Here is a 20520-nt window from a genome sequence, read left to right as displayed (position 1 = left end):
CCCGTGCAGGGTGAGGGCAGGACACACACTCCTCCCGCAGCAGGAGGCTCTGCAGAGTGTCAGGTCGAAGGTCACAGATGCACGCACCCGCACAGAGAGGCAGTGACCGCACTGAGCCTACAGAGGAAGCAGAACCATGGAGCAGGGAAGAGCCCCACTGACCAGCCTTCAGAGGGGCTACACACAGCTACGGACCAGACCCGGAGGACAGCAGGTGGGGACAGCACTCACCCCCTGCGCGACGTGCCCTGCGCTGGTGTGGTCACAGCTCTTGGAGACCTCAGAGCGCTTCTGCAGCGTGAAGCTCACAGGTCCAGAAGCAACCTACAGGGAAGTACGAATCGAGCTTTAAGACACCCGTGTCAGCTCTGTGACGAGGATCTCAGGAATAACCTGGCATTCGCCCTAGCATGCTTAAGTTCCCAGAAGCACTGATGGGGCTGGAAGTGAACCATGCAAAGCCTGAGGCCTTGGGAACAGAAGACAGAGACACTCTGAACACTTGAAATAAATACACTGCATAAAATTTCTTAAAATCTTATCACAGTCTAATTCTCAGTAATGTTCATAAAACTGATGAAATAAAAAGCTAAAGTCTAACATCAGTGATATGCCTATTTGTATACATCCCAAGTTGGTCACTAATTATTCTCTTAAAGTATCAACAGCTCACTGATTGTGACAGATGGTTTATTAGGTGTAAGCTTTGTTTTTATATGAATAAATTTGATGAAATGTTGAAACTGTTCTTACATAACTGATAAAGCCTATATTTCAACTATCAAATAAGCTATGATCACTACCTTTTCCCACGCAGCTTATCAGTGTCCAATTATAGGACCACAGGCTTAAAAAAAAAAAAAATTAGATGCCTGATAGAAAACTGCTTCAGTGTGCTACCCAAGTTGATTTTTCACTCGATGCTGTGTTTGTGAGATTTTCTGTCATACATCTCATTTTTGTTTACTCATTTTCAGTGCTATATTGCATTTCATTGTCTGTCTATCCTGTTTTCAAATTCATTCCTGTACTAATAGTTATTGAAAGTTATTACTTTGGTTTGGTATCCCAAAATATTCTTTTCCTTATCTCATCATTTACCCTTCCACCTACCCTCACGTCACTCCCTAGCAGACGCACACCGTGGTTGGAGTTTAGCACTGACCAGTTCTCAGTATGTGACGAAGGCCTGCTGGGGGATGCGCTGCCGGTCCTCTCCTCCACTCATGGTTGGGGCCAAGGTGACTCAGGTGAGAGAAGCATCCAAGATGCTCTGCGCTGCGCCAGGCTTGGAGGGTCCTAACTGGCTTGCTCACGCATCCGCAGTTGGTCACTGGGAGGTGGACTGGTCCAGGAAGGCTTCACCTTTCTAGAGGCAGGGTGGTCACTGGCCTGTGGACTGGGGCAAAGAGCAGCTGCACAGAAGTCTCCTCTCTTCCCGCAGGCAGGATACCAAGATGGAACTAGATGCTCCTAAGGCCTGCCAAGTATCGGTGTGAGCTAGACCCCACCTCTTCCACATTTCATTGGCCAGCCAGCTCCTATTCAAGGGCAATACTTCAGTTATCTATATTTCTATATAACAAATCACTTCAAAACTAACTAGTTTAAACACAATTCATTATTTTACTCACCAATCTGTCATTTGGCCAGAGCCTGGTGGGGACAATTCATCTCTGCTCCACTAGATGTCAGCTGGACTAAGGCTGAAGGATCCACTTCCAAGATGGCCCCATCCCATGACTGGCAAATTCCTCTCCAGGTGAGACTCTCAGCATGCAGGATACACTTCTTGCATCAGGGGAGATGGATCCTAAGAGATTGGAAATGGAAAGCTGCTAGTTTCTTAAGGCGTGGCCCAGAAACTGGTATGGCATCACTTCTGTCAACTGCTTTTGTCATGTCCTTATTCAGGAGAAGGGAGACTTGAGGGTGTATCTTAAAACTGCCATAAGTGGGCTCTAGGCCCCAACTTTATGAGAGAAGTGACAATGCCACCTTGTAAAGGGCATGGACACTGGAAGAGGAAAAGAGTCACAGACATTTTCACACTCAGTGTGAGCGTGAAGGGGGAGATTTCTGGTTCAATACTCTCCTTTTACAAAGCTACTATTTACTCATCTCAGCCTTATATTAACTATAACTTATCAAGAGGCAAATTTAGAAATCCTACTCATTATTTAAATGGCTTAGAGGATTTTATATAGAAAGGCTTTAAAGTGCCTTCTTTTTATTTCAAAGTAAACGTTAGCACTTTAACTCCCCTTGAAAGATGTGAAACCATGTTTTACTGATGGTATAACTATTATGCAACAAGAGTGAGGGTAATCATCTTATTCCACTCCACGGGATGAACATAGCCATTTTTGCACAGAAAAGACAGTGAAATGCTCAATTACAGCTGTTGGTCAGTGTAAAATCTCTCATTTATATGAACCGCAGAGTCATTAATTAGACATGGGCAGGGAACTTTGTAAGCTGTGACCACCTTGGATTTTCTTTAGACTGTATGAACCACAACCGAAATGACCTAGAGGCCAGCCAAACAGAATCAGTCACTGACTCTCCATTCTCATTTACACACTTCACACGTGACTCTATGGGACAGAACCTCTCCTCCAGGGAGGAAATTCTGAACTTCATGCCTCAATTACATTCCCAAATCCCTACTTTCCTTTCCTAGGCAGCAACTTAATTCCAGTAAGATCTGACCTCCCAGAAGTCCTAAAAATAAAGCATCTATAATGTCCACCTAGTATGGTTTGATAAGCTTTGTCCAAAAGTTCCACGCCAATTCCACCTCCTGGGGAGCACTGAGGTGGTGATAGCTCTATTCACTGAGACAATTTGAGTCAGTCTTTGTATTATGGCTTTCCAGCTGCTTTCAGTTAAGGACTGTGTTTGGCAACAAATAAGGGAAAACTTTACATACAATAGCTTTTGGAAAACTGAGTGGTTCTTGTTTCCCTTGTTACGTTAACATTGACTTATTTATCCATTTATTGAAGCATAATTGAGTTACAGTGTTGAACCAGTTTCAGGTATACAGCAAGGTGATTGTTATATGGTAATACATATTCTTTTCCAGATTCTCTTCCATTATACGTTATCATAAGATACTGAATAGAGCTCCCTGTGCTATACAGTACGTACTTATTGTGTATATATTTTTATATGATAGGTTTCAGGAATCATTTCTATGGTTTGTTTTTGTTTCTCTTAATGCACCGAGAAGTATAAAATTCTGGCAACCTCATGATGCAATCAGGTACTTATGCTGCTGTTTGGATTTTCTTATTTTGTGGTTTTCATCCTCATGTTTGCAACCGCAATGTTACCAATCAACTTTTTTTAAATTTTGGATTGAAGTTACTATGATGATCTTCCTAGGGGAAGTGTTTGAGGTTGTAGACAACAGATAGGAACCACAGCCAAGAAACATTAAGAGCCCAGAGCCTTTATTCACCTAGGTTAAGGCAATTCTTAAAACACTCTTAAAATACATGGACCTGTGGTTTTTTAAATTATCTTTTTAATAAATAGATTGGCAAGAATTTGGAACATGAGGAATTCCTGAACTGAATCTGGGAAAAACTACAAAAGTTGTATTTAGAGGGGACAGATAGTCTTGGATGCTTATAACAGAGGTAGAGACTGAAATTTATTGAGCTAATCACCAGTGCCAGAATTAAGAAAGGGACTGACGCTGCAGAAAAGACCACAGACTTCAGAAAAGGGAAGCTGATCTCCACAAAATGGGGTAAGGCCAGAGAAAAAAGGAAAAAATGGGACAAAGGGAATGGGATGAGGCTTGCAATGTAGGGAAGGAGATGTGAAGGAGAAGTTTCCGCACACTAGGAAACTCCCTTACAGGCGGGGACAGAGGGGTCCTCTGGAACCTCAGAGGGGAGTGTAGCAGCAAGTGCATGGAAGACAAAGTGGAGAGAATTCACCGCAGAGATCAGGGCTGACCAGCACTCCCCAGTGGGACATTTGTTTGCACGCCCACAGCAGCAAGAAGGGGCTGGGGGCTGAGGCTCAGCCTTCAGAGGCAGACCTCAGGGAGAGGGTTGGGGTAGACTGCTGGGAAGATACTCTGGAGGGGCTAGTACAACACAGCTGAGGGAGACCAGAGAACAGCCTGGGCCAGTCAGAGAGCCAAGAGATCTTTGTTGCAGGGACCCTCTAGCTCCCTTCGCTCGCAATCTGTAGAACACCACCTTCACAAGGGCCAGAGGCAGGTTGGGGTGCGGCAGTGGTTTGCGACCCCAGAGGCAGCCAAGCCTGCCGGCCACCAACCACCACAAAAATCCATGGGAGAGCAAGAGGCAGGGGACTGTAGCTGCAAGCTGGAACCCCAAAGATGAGCAGGCTGGCTGGCTGGCTGCTGCCTAGGCATACCCAAGTACTAGAGGCAGGAGGTAAGACGCTGCTGCAGTCCCTGACCTCAGAGCGGGGCATGACGGGACTCAAGCTGCTTCCTGTGGGCCTCTACCGCTGCAGGCACTCCCCACATGTCCCAGCTGTGTCTGCAGTACCCCTCACTGCCCCCAGACCAGCTGAGCAAGTGAGCCCCGATAAGCCAATGCTTTCGCCCCTCTCTTGTCTGGGCGGGGAGCACATGCCAGAGGGAGGCCCCCCAACAGAGACGGGACCAAAACCAAAACTGAGCACCCGGGGGCTGCGTGACCAAACAACAGGAAGGCGATTTGCTTGCAGTCACGGGATCAGCAGATTAAATGCCCACAATCAGCTTGCGACTGTGGACTTCAGGGGCAACTACAGCTGGAGCAAGACCAGTCTGACCTGACCACACAGTGCCCGCAGCAGTTCCAGAGACCCACACAGAAATCCTCAGGGAATTCCCGAGTAGGAAGACTGGCTGGGGCTCACTGTGTGGCAAGGACACTGACAACGGAGGCCATGGGAGCAACTCTTATTACCACCCTCCCTATGCAGGTTTTCATCTTTTTTCCTTTTCCATATTCTTCTATTATTGTTCGTTTTTATTATTGCTTTTCAATTTTTTTTCTACTTACATTTCCCTTTTTTAATGCTTTTACTTTTATGTAAACTTATTTTACTTTTTTCCTATTGCTAAAGTACTTTTTTCTTATACTGCACTTTTTCCATGCTTTTGGTTTCCTATTTTTGCTAGTATAGTTTTAACAGTGTTTGTTTTTATTTAAGGGTTTATTTATTGCTTTGATTGCTCTCTTCTCTTTTGGTTCCTGTTTTTATTATTTATCTTTTGTATTTCCTTCTCATCTTTTCCTTTTGGGAGTGCATGAAGTTCTTTGTGAGTTCTTGTCTATTTAATGTTGCTTTTACCATTTGTCTTGGGATTTTGTCTTTCTGGGGTTTTTTTTGTTTGATTTTTTTTCTTTTCTTCCCTCCCCTTATTTTCTCTCTCTTTCTTTCTCTTCTGTGCTGTGTAGCTTGCAGAGTCTTGGTGCTCTACCAAGGGACTGGCCCTGAATCTCAGAGGTGGGAGACCCGAATCCAGGTTCACTGGACCAGCAGAAGACTCCCAACCTCATGGACTATTAGCCAAGAACAGCTCTCGCAAAGGCCTCCCTCTCAGCACTAAGACCTGGCCCCAAAGGGCAGCAAGCCCCAGGGCAGGGTGCCTCCCACTGAGCAATGAGCAAATCAGGAGCACAGTCCCACCTAGCAGACAGGCTGCCCAGAGCCATGCCAAGTCCACAGACACCCCACAAGGCACCGCTGGACATGGCACTGACCTTCAGAGAAACAGGATCCAGTTCCCACAAAGAGAACACAGGCACCAGTTAGCCTAACAAACTTTCACAAGGCACTGGCCCAACCCCCCATCTGGGGGCAGAATCCCCAAATAAGAGGAACCATGACCCTGCAGGCTGCAGAAAGGAGACCCGAAACAACAGTAAATTACACAAAATGAAGAGTCAGAGAACACGCAGCAGATGAAGGAGCATGGTAAAAACCCACAAGACCAAACAAATGAAGAGGAAATGGGCAGTCTACCAGGACAAGAATTCACAGTAACGACTTAAATATGATCCAAAATCTCAGAAATAAAATGGAGGCACAGATGAAGTGAATGAAGGCACAGATTGAGAAAATACAAGAAATGTTTAAGAAGGACCTAGAAAAACTAAAGAACAGACAACCAACAATGAACAACACAATAACTGAAATAAAAAATACACTAGAGGGACCCAATGGAATAACTGAGGCAGAAAAATGGATAAGTGAGCTGGAAGATAGAACGGTGGAAACAACTAAAGCAGAGCAGAATAAACAAAACAATGAAAGGAAATGAAAACAGTCTTAGAGACCTTCGAAACAACATTAAGCACACCAACATTCGAATTGTAAGAGTCCCGGAAGAAGAGAAAAAGAAAGGATCTGAGAAAACATCTGAGGAGATTACAGTTAAAATGGGGCTTCCCTGGTGGCTCAGATGGTAAAGAGTCTACCTACAGTGCAGGACACCTGGGTTTGATCCCTGGGTCTGGAAGATCCCCTGGAGAGAAAAATGGCAACCCACTCCAGTACTATTGCCTGGAGAATTTCACGGTCAGGGGAGCCCGGCAGGCTACAGTCCATGGGGTCAATAACAGTCGGACACAACTGAGTATCTAGCACACACACAGAGTCAAAAACTTCCCTAACATAGGAAAGGAAATAGCCGCCCTAGTCCAGGAAGCCCAGAGTCTCATGCAGGATTAATGCAAAGAAAAACACACTAAGACACACAGTAATGGAACCAGCAAAAATTAAACAAAGAAAAAATATTAAAAGCAGCAAGGAAAAAGCAACAAGTAACATAGAAGGAAACCCTCATAAGGTGCAGTTCAGTTGCTCAATCATGTCCAACTCTTTGTAACCCCATGAACTGCATCACGCCAGGCCTCCCGGTCCATCACCAGCTCCTGGAGCTTGCTCAAGCTCATGTCCATCAAGTCGGTGATGCCACCCAACCATCTCATCCTCTGTCGTCCCTTTCTCCTCCTGCCTTCAATCTTTCCCATAACATTAACCACTGATTAATCAACAGAAACTGCACACCAGAAAGGACTGGTAGGATATACTTAAAGTGATGAACAGAAAAAAAACCTACCACCAACATTACTCTATCCAGCAAGGATCTCATTCAGATTTGATAGAGACATCAAAATCTTTACAGACAAGCAAAAATAATGAGAATTTAGCACCACCAAACCAGCTTTACAAAAAATGACAAATTTCTCTAGGCAGGAAACACAAAAGAAAGAAAAGTCCTACAAAAGCACACCCAAAACAATAAAGTAAATGGTAACAGGATCATACATATCAATAATTACCTTAAATGTAAATGAATTTTATGCTCCAACCAAAAGACACAGATTGGCTGAATGGATACAAAAACATGACCTATGTATCAGCTGTCTACAAGAGACCCACTTCAGACTTAAGGACACATACAGACTAAAAGTGAGGGGCTGGAAAAAGATTCCATGCAAGTGGAAATTGAAAGCAGGAGTAGCAATACTCATATTATATAAAATAGCCTTTAAAACAAAGACCATTACAAGAGACAAGGAAGGACACTACATAATGATCAATGGTTTCCTCAAAGAAGATATAACAATTATATATGCATCCAACAAAGGAGCACCTCAATACATAAGGCAGATGCTAACAACTATAAAAGGAGAAATCAACAGCAACACAGTAATAGTGGAAGACTCTAACACACCACTCAGTCAGTGGACAGATCACCCAGACAGAGAATTAACAATGAAACACAAGCCTTAAGTGATACATTGGACCAGATGTTCTTAATTGATATCTATAGAACATTCCATTGAAAAGCAGTAGAATTCAGTTTGTTCTCAAGTTCACATGGAACATTTTCCAGGATATATCACATCTGAGGTCACAAATTAAGCCTTGGTATATTTAAGAACACTGAAATTGTAGTGAGCCTTTTTTCTGACCACAGCACTGTAAGATCAGATATCAATCACAACAAAAAATGGTAAAAAGCACAAACACATGAAGACTAAACACTATGCTCCTAAATAACCAAGAGGTCACTGAAGAAATCAAAAAAGGAAATCAAAAAATACCTAGAAACAAATGACAATGAAAACATGACAACTCACCACCTATGGGACGCAGTAAAAGCAGTGCTAAAGGGAAGTTTATAGCAATACAAGCTTACTTCAAGAAACGAGAAAAGCATCAAATAAACAACCTAGCCTTAAACCTGAAGCAACAAGAAAAAGAACAAAAAGCCTCCAAAGTTAGTAGACTTTGGATAATAAATCATAAAATGAGAGCAGAAATAAAAAGAAATGATGGAAACAACAGCAAAGATCAGTAAAACCAAAAAAGCTGGTTCTTTGAGAAGATAAACAAAACTGACAAACCATTAGCCAGACTCATCAAGAAAAAAAAGAAGACTCAAATCAATAAAATTAGAAATGAAAAAGGAGAAATTACAACTGACAATGCCAAAAAATGGACAACCTGGAAGAAATGGAAAAAGTCTTTAAAAAGTACAACCTTCCAAGACTGAACCAGGAAGAAATAGACAATATTGACAGACCAGTCGTAAGCACTGAAATCAAAACTATGATCAAAAACTTTCCAACAAACAAAAGTCCAAGGCCAGATGGCTGCACATGCAAATTCTACCAAAAGTTCAGAGAAGAGCTAATACCAATCCTGCTCAAACTCTCTCAAAAAAGTGCAGAGGAAGGAGCACTCCCAGACTCATTTGACAAGGCCACCATCACCCTGATACCAAAACCAGACAAGAATATCTCACACACACACACACACACACGTTTCAGGACAGTATCACTAATTAACACAGATGCAAAATCCTCAACAGAGTTCTAGCAAACAGAATCCAAAAACATATTAAAGGGATCATACACCATGATCAAAGGATTTAGTGCAGTCAATGAAGCATATATTTTTCTGGAATTCTCTTGCTTTTTCTATGATCCAACAGATATTGACAATTCGATCTCTGATTCCTCTGCCTTTTCTAAATCCAGCATGAACATCTGGAACTTCTTGGTTCACCTACTGCTGAAGCGTAGCTTGGAGAATTTTGAGCATTACTTTGCTAGCATGTGAAATGATTGCAATTGTGTGGTAGTTTTAAGATTGTTTAGCTTTGCCTTTCTTTGGGATTAGAATGAAAACTGACCTTTTCCAGTACTGTGGCCACTGCTGAGTTTTCCAAATTTGCTGGCATATTGGGAAAGGAAAACACCAAGGCTGTATATAGTCACCCTGCTTATTCAACTTATATGCAGAGTACATCTTGCAAAATGCCAGGCTGGATGAAGCACAGGCTGGAATCAAGACTGCCAGGAGAAATATCATTAACCTCAGATATGCAGATGACACCACCCTTATGGTAGAAAGTGAAGAGGAACTAAAGAGTCTCTTGATGAAAGTGAAATAGCAGTGTGAAAAAGCTGGCTTAAAACTCAACATTCAAAAAATGAAGATCATGGCATCCAGTCCCATCACTTCATGATAATTAGATGGGGAAACAACGGAAACGGTGAGAGCCTTTATTTTCTTGGGCTCCAAAATCACTGCAGATGGTGACTTCAGCCATGAAATTAAAAGACACTTGCTCTTGGAAGAAAAGCTATGACAAACCTAGATGGTATATTGCAAAGCAAAAACATTACTTTGCCGACAAAGGTCCATCTAGTCAAAACTATGGTTCTTCCAGTAGTCATGTATGGATGTGAGAGTTGGACTATAAGGAGGGCTGAGTGCTGAAGAATTGATACTTTTGAACTGTGGTGTTGGAGAAGACTCTTGAGAGTCCCTTGGACTGCAAGGAAATCCAACCAGTCAATTCTAAAAGAAATCAATCCTGAATATTCATTGGAAGGACTGATGCTGAAGCTCTAATACTTTGGCCACCTGATGTGAAGAGTTGACTCATTAGAAAAGACGCCAATGCTGGGAAAGACTGAAGGCAGGAGAAGGGGACGACAGAGGGTGAGATGGCTGGATGGCATCACCAACTCAATGGACATCAGTTTGAGCAAGCTCTGGGAGATGGTGAAGGACAGAGAAGCCTGGCATGCTACAGTCCATGAGGTCGCAAAGAGTCAGACACGACTAAGCAGAACACCACCACCACTACCACCATGATCAAGTGGGGTTTATTCCAGGGATGCAAGGATACTTTAATATATGCAAAATGAGCAACATGATACACTGTATTAACAAACTGGAAGATAAAAACCATATGATGATCTCAATAGATGCAGAGAGATTTTTTTTTATAAAATTCAACACCCATTTATGATTAAAGAAATCTCTCCAGAAAAATTAGCTAGAAGAAACCTACCTCAACATAATAAAGGCCATATGCAACAAACCTACGGCAAACATTATTCTCAATGATGAAAAACATAAGGGCATTTCCTCTAAGATTAGGAGCAAGACAAGTGTGTCCATTCTTGCCACTATTATTCAATATAGTTTTTGGAAATCCTAGCTACAGCAATCAGAGAAGAAAAAGAAATAAAAAGAATCCAGATTGGAAAAGAAGTAAAACTCTCACTGTTTGTAGACAACATGATAATAAATGCAGAAAGCCCTAAAGATGACACCAGAAAATAACTAGAGCTAATTAATGAATTTACTAAAGTCGTAGGACATAAAATTTATGAGAAATCAGAAGGAGAAAATTTTAAATTAAGAAACAATCTCATTCACAACATAAAATATCTAGAAATAAGCCTACCTAAAGAGAAAACCTGTATGCAGAAAACTAAGACAGTGAAGAAAAAAAATCAAAGATGACACAAACAGATGGAGAGCTATATCATGTTCTTGGATTGCAAGAATCAACACTGTGAAAATGACTATACTACCCAAAGCTACCTACAGATTTAATGCAATCCCTATCAAAACACCAATGGCAATTCCACAGAACTAGAATAAAAAGTTTCATAATTTGTATGGAAACACAAAAGACACTGAATAGCCAAAGCAATCTTAAGAAAAATGGAGCTAGAGAAATCAACCTTCCAAACTTCAGACTATATTACAAAGTTACAGTCATCAAGACAGTATGGTACTGGCACAAAAACAGAAATATAGACCCATGGAACAAGAATAAAGCCAAGAAATAAACCCATATGCCTATAGGCACCTTGTCTTTGACAAAGGAGGCAAGAATATACAATAAAGAGAAGACAGCCTCTTCAATAAGTGGTGCTGGGATAACTGGGCAGCTACATGTAAAAGAATAAAATCAGAACACTTCCTAACACCATACACAAAAAATAAACTTGAAATGGATTTAAGACTTAAATATTTCAGGCCAGAAACCATAAAACTCTCAAAGGAAAACACAGGCAGTTTGAAATCACAGCAAAATCCTCCTTGACCCACCTCCTAGAGAAATGGAAATAAAAGCAAAAATAAACAGGTAGGACCTAATTAAACTTAAAAGCTTTTGCACAGCAAGGGAAACAATAAACAAGATGAAAAGAAAACCTTCAGAATGGGAAAAAACAATTGCAAACAAAGCAAACGACAAAAGATTAATCTCCAAACTATATAAGCAGCTCATATAGCTCAATATCAGAAAAACAAACAACCCAATCAAAAAATAGGCAGAAGACCCAAACAGACATTTCTCCAAAGACATACAGATGGCCAACAGATTACATGAAAAGATGCTCAACATCACTCATTATTAAAGAAATGCAAATCAAAACTATAATGAGGTATCACCTCACACTAACCAGAATGGCCATCATCAAAAAAACGACAATAAGTGCTGGAGAGGATGTGTAGAAAAGGGAACCCTACTGCACTGTTGGTGGGAATGCAAACTGATACAGCCACTATGGAAGACAGTATGGAGATTTCTTAACAAACTAGGAATAAAACTACCATATAACCCAGGAATTCCACTACTGGGCATATACCCTCAGAAAACCACAATTCAAAAATACACGTGTATCCCAATTTACTATTTGGGATATATCCCAATAGCACTATTTACAATAGCCAGAACAAGGAAGCAACAAAGATGTCCATTGACAGGTGAATGGATAAATCAGATGTGGTACATAAATACACTGCAATATTACTCAGTCCGAAGAAGGAACAAATATGAGTCAGTTCTAATGAGGTGGATAAACACAGAACCTATTATACAGAGTGAAGTAAGTCAGAAAGAGAAAAGCAAATAGCATATATTAATGCATATATATGAAATTTAGAAAAAGGGTACTGACGAACTTATTTGCAAAGAAGGAGTGGAAACACAGATGTAGAGAAGTGACATGTAGACACAGCAGGGGAAGGAGAGGGTAGAATTAACTGAGAAAGTATCACTGACAGATACACTCTATCATATTAAAATAAATAACTAGTGGGAAGCTGCTATAGGACACAGGGAGCTCAGCCTGGTGTTCTGTGATGACATGGAGGGGTGGGATGGGAGGATGGATGGAGGCTCCAGAGGGAGGGTGTATATATATACACATGACTCATCCATGCTGTTGTATGGCAGAAATCAGCACAACACTGTAAAGCAATTATCCTCCAATTAAAAAAAAAAGAAAGGATTTGCTGAAAAACTTCAAAGAAAGGGAGACAAAGATGAAGAAAAAGAAGAAATACAGATAGCTAACAAACACATGAAAAGATGCTCAACATCACTCATTATCAGAGAAATGCAAATCAAAACCACAATGGTACATACACACAATGGAATATTACTCAGCCGTTAAAAAGAATTCATTTGAATCAGTTCTAATGAGGTGGCTGAAACTGGAGCCTATTATACAGAGTGAAGTAAGTCAGGAAGAAAAACACCAATACAGTATATTAATGCATATATATGGAATTTAGAAAGATGGTAACAATGACCCTATATGTAAGACAGCAAAAGAGACACAGATATAAAGAAAAGACTTTTGGAATCTGGGGGAAAAGGTAAGGGTGGAATGATTTGAGAGAATAGCACTGAAACATGTATATTACCATATGTGAAATAGATGACCAGTCCAAGTTTGATACATGAAACAGGGCACTCAAAGCCAGTGCACTGGGACAGCCCTGAGGGATGGGATGGGGACACATGTACACCCATGGCTGATTCATGTCAATGTATGGCAAAAACCACCACAATATCATAAAGTAACTAGACTCCAATTAAAATAAATTAATTACTTTTTAAAGAAGGGTTTGCAGAAAAACTCCAAAGAAAGGGAGACAAAGATGAAGAAAAGAGCGTAAGCTTATAAAACAAATCAAAAATAAAACACAGAAGATTGAAAATCATAATGGAAATGTAAAAATATTTATAGATGGATTATAATGAGAATTCTATTCACCAAGACTTGCAGGTTGAAATAAAATTGCTACTTGGAAGAGAACAATTCTAAATCTTGTATTTGAGGAAAAAGGCTAGAAGTTAATTTGCTAGGTATCCAACTTAAAAATTTAGAAAAAAACAACAAAATAAATCCAAAAAGCAAAGGGAAGAAGGGAAAACAAGTACAGATCAAAGAACCAGACCACAAAGCCAGAAGCTGGTTCTTCAAAAAGACTGTGGCAATAGGCAAAGTCTAGTAATACTCAGCAAGAGGAAAAGCAGGGGAGGGGGACAAAAGTAAATAATATTAGGAATGAAAAATTGGCCCTATAGATAGACTCAACAGAATAAAACAGCATTATGGACAATTTCTATGCTAATGATTTGACAACCACTAAAATGGACAATTTCCTAGAAAAAAATAATTCAATAAGATTGATTCAAGAAGATACACAGTGCTAGAAGCATTTAAAAAACAGATTCAGTAATTTAAAAATCTTCCCAGAGGCAAGATCTTTTTTCAGGAGGATTCTATCAAAATCTGAAAGACTACATTTAAAGTACACAAACTCTTCCAGAGAATAAAAGATAAAATATTCACAGCCCATTCTAAGAAGGCAGAATAACTCTGATCCAAAACTAGAAGACAATATGAAAATGACCAGCTTTTTTATTGATAGAATATTTTTATGACCCAAAAGTAGGGAAGAATTTCTTAAACAAATAAAAATCACTGAACAGAAAGAATTGAAAACTTCTACATTAAAATTAATATATATTCATTGAGAACCACCATCCACTGCATAAAGACATCATAAAATAACGGAAAATTTCAAAACACATAAATAGACAAAGGATTAATATCTAGAGTATTGAAAGAATTCTTTAAATCAGAAAAACAAACAAAAAATGGACAAAGACGTGAACTGGTATTTTACATGGAAAAGAATTACAAATAGCAGATAAACATAAGAAAAGATGATCAACTGCATTATCAGTGAAGGAAATGCAAATTTAGACCATAAGAAGGTACATTTTAAATAGAATCCATGGCAAAAATTAAGAAATTTGACAATGCTATGCCCAAAGGATACAAGTCAGTGAGAACTCTTCTGCACTTCTGATTGGAAGGTAACTTGTTAGAACAACTGTGGCAAGCAACTTGTTCTTCCTTATAAATTCAAGCAGTCACATATCCTGACACAGCTACCTCTTGCTTGAGTAACACCTTAGAGAAATTTGCACGTATGTACCACTACTAGAATGGTCATAACAGGACTAGTTTAAAATGTCCATCAGCAGGAGATGGGGTAAATAAACTGTGGAATAGTTACACTCGGGACTGTTTTATAGCACTATCAATTGAACACTGAGATTATGAGAAAAGGAACCCTCATGGAGAGTTGACGGGAGTTACAACTAGTTCAGACAATACAATGAACAATTTGGTATTACTTATTTCATATATATATATATATATATATATATACACACACATACATTTTGGCATCATTTATTTCCAGTATGCATGTGTGCTCACTCATGTCTGACTCTTTACGGCCCTTTGGACTGTAACCTGCCAGGCTCCTCTGTCCACGGGATTTTCCAGGCAAGAATACTGTAGTGGGTTGCTGTTCCCTCCTCCAGGGGATTTTTCCAACCCAGGAATCAAACCCTCATCTCTGGTAGCTCCTGCACTACAGGCAGATTCTTTACTGCTGAGCCCTTGGGAAAGCCCAGAGAACCTCTCAAACAGGTCCATGAGGAGGCGTGTGCGAGCATGCTCATTTCTGCACTGTTTGTGAAAGCAAGATTCATCTCCAGACAAAGGGACAAGTAAAACGTGACCAGTGTATGTGATGGAACACCGTGGCAACTGTAACAGGCAGGAGCAACAAACCAGACTCACCAAGTGCACATAAAGAGCTCTTTAAGACATAACATCCAGTGGGAGAAAGAGTGCTTGATTAATATCTCAGCTATACTTACGTAAATCTAAATAAACATACACACCACCATACATTTTCAAAGTACACCAACACCTAAATACTATCGAAGAAGTAGAGGAAGTTCACTTCTTAAATACAGCAGACTGAGTGTCTAAGAGGCAAAATGGCATTGGAAATGGGGATGGAAGAAAATAAAATAAAAGAGGAGGCCTTCTCTAGCGGTCCAGCGGTTAAGAATCTGCCTTCCAGTGCAGGGGATGTGAGTTTGATACCTGGTCAGGGAACCAAGATCCCACACTGCAATGGTCAACCAAACCTGAGTGCCCCAACAACAGAGCCTGCATCCCACAACTAGAGAGAAGCCTGTGCACTGCCACTGAGACCCAATACAGCCAAAAATAAATAGTCTTAAAAATGAAAATATTAATATAAAACAAAAGAAGATGCCTGCACAGACTAAAGCAGGCAGCATGCCATCAACTGCAGTGTACACTCAAACTCCTCTCTGTGCAGTTGAGTCTCTCACAAAAGCATGCACACACACACAGGCATTCATTTTCAGGGAGGTTTTAAAACAACTACCTATAAATCTACTGATCCCTCGGATCTTACAGCCTTTGTTTTATCATAACAATTGACTTGTTATCAGAGACCAGGTTAGTTAGACAGGACTTACACCAGTAATTGTCAAATTCTTCTCCAAATTCCCACAGATAGAACATTGCTTGGTTATCTTCTAGAATTGTTTTCGATTTTTTTCTATAAACTATTAGGTATGTGGGCTTTCCCTGTAGCTCAGCTGGTGAAGAATCGGCCTGCAATGCAGGAGACTCCAGTTTGTTTCCTAGGTCAGGAAGTTACCCTGAAGAAGGGATAGGCTACCCACTCCAACATTCATGGGCTTCCCTGGTGGCTCAGATGGTAAAGAATCCACCTGTAATGAGGGAGACCGGGGTTTGATCCCTGAGTTGGGAAGATCCTCTGAAGGAGGGCATGGCAACCCACTCTAGTATTCTTGTCTGGAGAATCCTCATGAACAGAGGAGCTTGGCCAGCTCTAGTCCATGGGGTTGCAGAGTGAGACACGGCTGAGTGACAAAGCATAGTGTTAGATATGTAATTCCTAGTATCTCCCTTTTGAAAAGCAGGTCATATTTTTCCCAGCTTTACTCTTCTTGTGTCGCTCTCATTCTCCAAAAATTTTCAAACATGGACAATAATAATAATCTTAAAATCATAAATGCGATAAACCCTGCGAGTGCTTTCAGGACTCTAGAAGGTAACCTGTCTGAGTTTGTTGGGGTAAACGCATTTAAAGCAGCTCTGTGATTTCTTTGCTAACTCATTAATACTTGCTGCACCTTCATACTAAGACATTGATTACTCACTAAAGGCCACAGCTTTTACAAAGAGCTTCTGTGATTTAGAACAAAACATAAAAATATAAACATAACATAACATAGAGACAGAACTAGCAGTGGAATATGAAACTGCTCATTCAATATTCAACTGACTATGTTTAAAAGGAATTTACATGGTGATGTCATGAGTAAGAACCAGAAATGCGAATTCTAGTTTCTGACTGCCCATTAATGACCTTCATCTATAAAATGGTGCATATATTTGTCAGGATCAAATGGGATAATGGATGTAAAATATCCCTGTAAACTTCAAAGAATTTCTAAAAAAGGAACATTTTATTTTTTTATTTCTAAAACTGTGTCTGAAGAAATGGAAGGGTGTATTAGCTGAGACGTGTTTTGTTACCCAAGCAGTAAGAGGAATGTAGTAGCTGAACGTCTGGAGGAGCTAGATGGGGAGGCAGTGCCCACTCCCCTCCCTCAGTTTTCTGCCCCAGGCCCTCCGCTGACTCCCACCTTCACGGTCACATGCTGGCGGCAGCACCAGGCCCATCACACAGATGGTGGTACAAACCTGCAAGAAACTAGGGCTGCATCCACAAGAGTTTAAATGACACCCCTGCAAATTGTGTCTTCTGTTCCGAGTAGCCTGACTTGGGATGCATGTCCAGCCTCTAACCGTCCCTGCAGCTGGGAGCCTGGGACATGTGGATGAGCTGAAGCCAAGCAGAAAGCCTGGCCAAAGGAGCAGGCGTGCGCAACTCCAGGGGGCAGCACTCCTGTATCTCTGAGAAGTAGGTCCTAGAGAGTCAGCCAATACAAGTAGACGCTGTGGACCCCTGCGAGAAAAGGCAAGGCTCGGATTGAAAGTCCTTTGAGAGTTGGGAATAGGAAAGCCTTCCTCACATCCACAGGCCAGATCCCCAGGAAAGCCCTGGATCTCACCCCATGACAATTTCCCTCACCCCTGAACACTCCTCTCCCCAATTCTTCTCTGGACTCCTTCCCATCTCGGCTCCTAAACCCACAGGCTGAGGAAGTCATGTGCAGCCACACTGGTCATTTCCCAAGCGCCCCCTCCCTGTCAGCTTACTGACAGCCTGCCCCCAGCATTGCAGGCCAACATCCGGAACCTTTCCACCCTAATCCCACATGACCATTCAAAGCCACACTCCCTTCTTCTCTCCTTTCTTTAAGAGTCTGTGACCCAAATCACAATTTTCCTCCTTTCCTCTGGCTTAATTCAATTTCTTTTACTGGTTCCTCTGTTTTGACAAAGGAATGCTGATGTGTTTCTGGCCTTGCTTCAGGGTTCTGTTCTTCTGTTACTGCAGGTTCCAGAGGACTCAGAGTACATGCACTGCCTCTGCCTGGATGACTCACAGGGGTAAATACACCCAGCCACCTGGAGATATCTGACTTCCCCAGGCATCCTAAGTCAACCACGGGTCTCTCCAACTCAAGCACTCAAACCAAAGTTGATTGTTATTATTGTCTGGTCCACCTTGGAATAAAAACAAGCAGAAGCCAGCTGCTGTCTGGTAAGTGGCGCTCAGGCACTGCAGCGTACTGCCGCCTGAGCCAGAGGCCTCGGGGCTCCTCCCCGGCGCTCTCCACCTCCACACCAGCCAGGGACGCAGCTCTGCCCTGAGCCCCCAGCCCCTGCCCCGTGGAGCCCCTTGTGTACACCCAGAGTATCGTCTTAGGTAAACGCTCTCTTCCCCCAAGTGGTCTCTCTGCTTCCATTGTGTGCATCAACTGCACACCTGAGGCAAAGAAAAAGAAAACATAAAAATCAGATCATAGCACCTCCCTTACCTAAAACCCTCTGTGGTTTCGCATTGCAGAGCAAACTACACGTTGTCTACAGAAGCTGCTGTGTGCTCTAGAGGACAGTGTCTGCAACAACTTTATTTAAGTCACTGAATGAGATTATTTATCACAAAAGAACTGATCAAATCCAGGGTCTTCCTTAAACCTGGTGTCTCTAGCACCAGGCCCTTGGCAAGTTAGGTCCTTGTCTCCCTTACTGCTGACACAGCTTCAGGAAGTGGGTCCTTGAAGTGGCCCCAAATCACAGGCAATGAAACAAAGGGACAGAGAGGGGGAGAAGCTTGCTAAAGATACGTAAGTAGCAGAGCTGGCAAATCAATAAATCAGGGCAGTCTAACTCAAGAGTCCACGTTTCTAGCCATCCATCCAAGGCACTGTATTTCTCTATGTGGGTTCCATTAACTGGCTCAGAAATAAGCCAAGAGTTACTGAAATTACTGTATGCGTATATGTATATTCCTAGGGAAAGTATACATAGCTTTCCTAAAATCCTCAAAAGAATCTGTGGCACAAACAAAATGGATAAAAAGAAGGGAAAAAAATCTGCTATAGAGCTATAGATTCCACAGGCTCTAAAGTAACTTTCAGAAATCTTTCTTGGGGGACTTTCAGTGGCTAAGACTTTGCCCAAAATGCCATGATCTGCTCACTTAAAAACTTACCAGATATACAAATTCTTCCTTATATTAAATTTGTTCCAATTGGCATGAACATGGAACTGCCAAGGCAAGAGTGACAGGCTGTCCATAGAGCTGGGAGTGACAAAAGTCCCTCCAGCTGGAAGGTTAGGTGTATAGCTGGACATACGAGGGTGGGTCACGGTTCACCTTCAACCAAGCATGCGAATGGCAAGATCAAAGCTGACCACAGGGAAGCCCCACACGTAACACCACTGCTGAAGCCCAGTCGTATGCAGGGAAGGACGGGCCTCGCTGGGATTCTCCCAGGTATGAGGGCTCTCAGTGGCCGTGGTCACCTCCTCCAGGCCTGGATGGGTGCAGGGTGCCCTACTCGCCTTGATGAATGACTCTCTCCATAAAGCCAGTCTTGGGGCTGACATGACAGAGATCCTCTGCCCCTGTGTGTTAGCAGTGCAGCAGGGCCATTAGCTGTTGGCACGTATCCCAAGACTGGTCTGAGGCTGTGGAAGAATTCTAATGAAATGTAAAAGCTTTCATCAAACAGGAACACAATAGATTTTTCAAAGCTCATGCTCAGTACTTTAACTGAACCACTGTCCCTCTTTAGGAAACACTACAGGCATTTCCCTGCTAGGAGGAAAAAAAAGCAAAACTTTTCAAATTGTCTTATCATTTTTGTATTTTCTAAGTTTTAGGTTATGAACATGTTCTATTATTATAAGGAAAAAGAATTTATAAATATTTTTAACATTTTTTTCGAAAGTCAGGTACTCCCATGGTTCTCATAGGTGGTTCATTAACAGAATCAACAGGGAAGATGCGTTCAAATGCAGACCAACCGAATCAGACTCCCTAGTGCTGGGGTCTAGAACCTGGGTAAGTGTGTCTCAGCTCAGAAATTCAGAAGCCCAGGCCTCTTGTCTATGTGAATTGAGTTGAATGTCCAATACATTTCCTGTCTTTCTCGGCTTAACAGCACCCAGATTTTATTTCGGTAGCTACCTCTCCGCATCCCATATTTTTTCAGAATAAGCGCATTCCTTCTCTCATTCCACTAGTAGTCCCTGGTTGGTTTAAATCAGGCCTGGGTTCAAGGGTGAGCACATGAGCTATGCAATCAGAGCTGATCTCAGGACTTGACCAGAATGCTGGGGCAGAAACTCTCAGCATCTCACCAAAGCTGAACAGGAACCCCAGAACCCCAGGCCTATGTCAGCCATCTTTAAACCACGAGTAGAAACAGGTTTGGGTAGAAATGATGCCATGGAAGCTGAAGCAGGGAGATGGAAAGAAACTGCAACCTTCTGGATCAGCCAATCATGGAGCCTGCATAGGCTCTGAAAGCTCAGGTACGTGAAAGGGTAAATCCTTTCTTCGAAAGAGCTG

The 20520-nt window shown here is 41.7% G+C and overlaps 1 long non-coding RNA gene across 2 annotated transcripts in view; it reads right to left on the bottom strand.

The window, feature by feature from the left end:
- Window positions 1-204: 204 nt before the first annotated feature.
- LOC122425150 overlaps window positions 205-20520 on the bottom strand; it is an 89359-nt gene continuing 69043 nt past the window's right edge. For both annotated transcript variants that reach the window (XR_006264723.1, XR_006264722.1), the window contains exons 2-4: window positions 1635-1813; window positions 1166-1541; window positions 205-324 (exon numbers count right to left, since the gene is read on the bottom strand). This is a non-coding gene — a long non-coding RNA (uncharacterized LOC122425150). The remainder of the gene's footprint in view (window positions 325-1165; window positions 1542-1634; window positions 1814-20520) is intronic.

Source organism: Cervus canadensis, chromosome 22 (assembly GCF_019320065.1).
Source record: "Cervus canadensis isolate Bull #8, Minnesota chromosome 22, ASM1932006v1, whole genome shotgun sequence".
In the NCBI taxonomy this organism is placed as follows: domain Eukaryota; kingdom Metazoa; phylum Chordata; class Mammalia; order Artiodactyla; family Cervidae; genus Cervus; species Cervus canadensis.
Note: the sequence above shows the minus strand (reverse complement) of the source record. Positions and strands in the feature narration are given on the sequence as shown.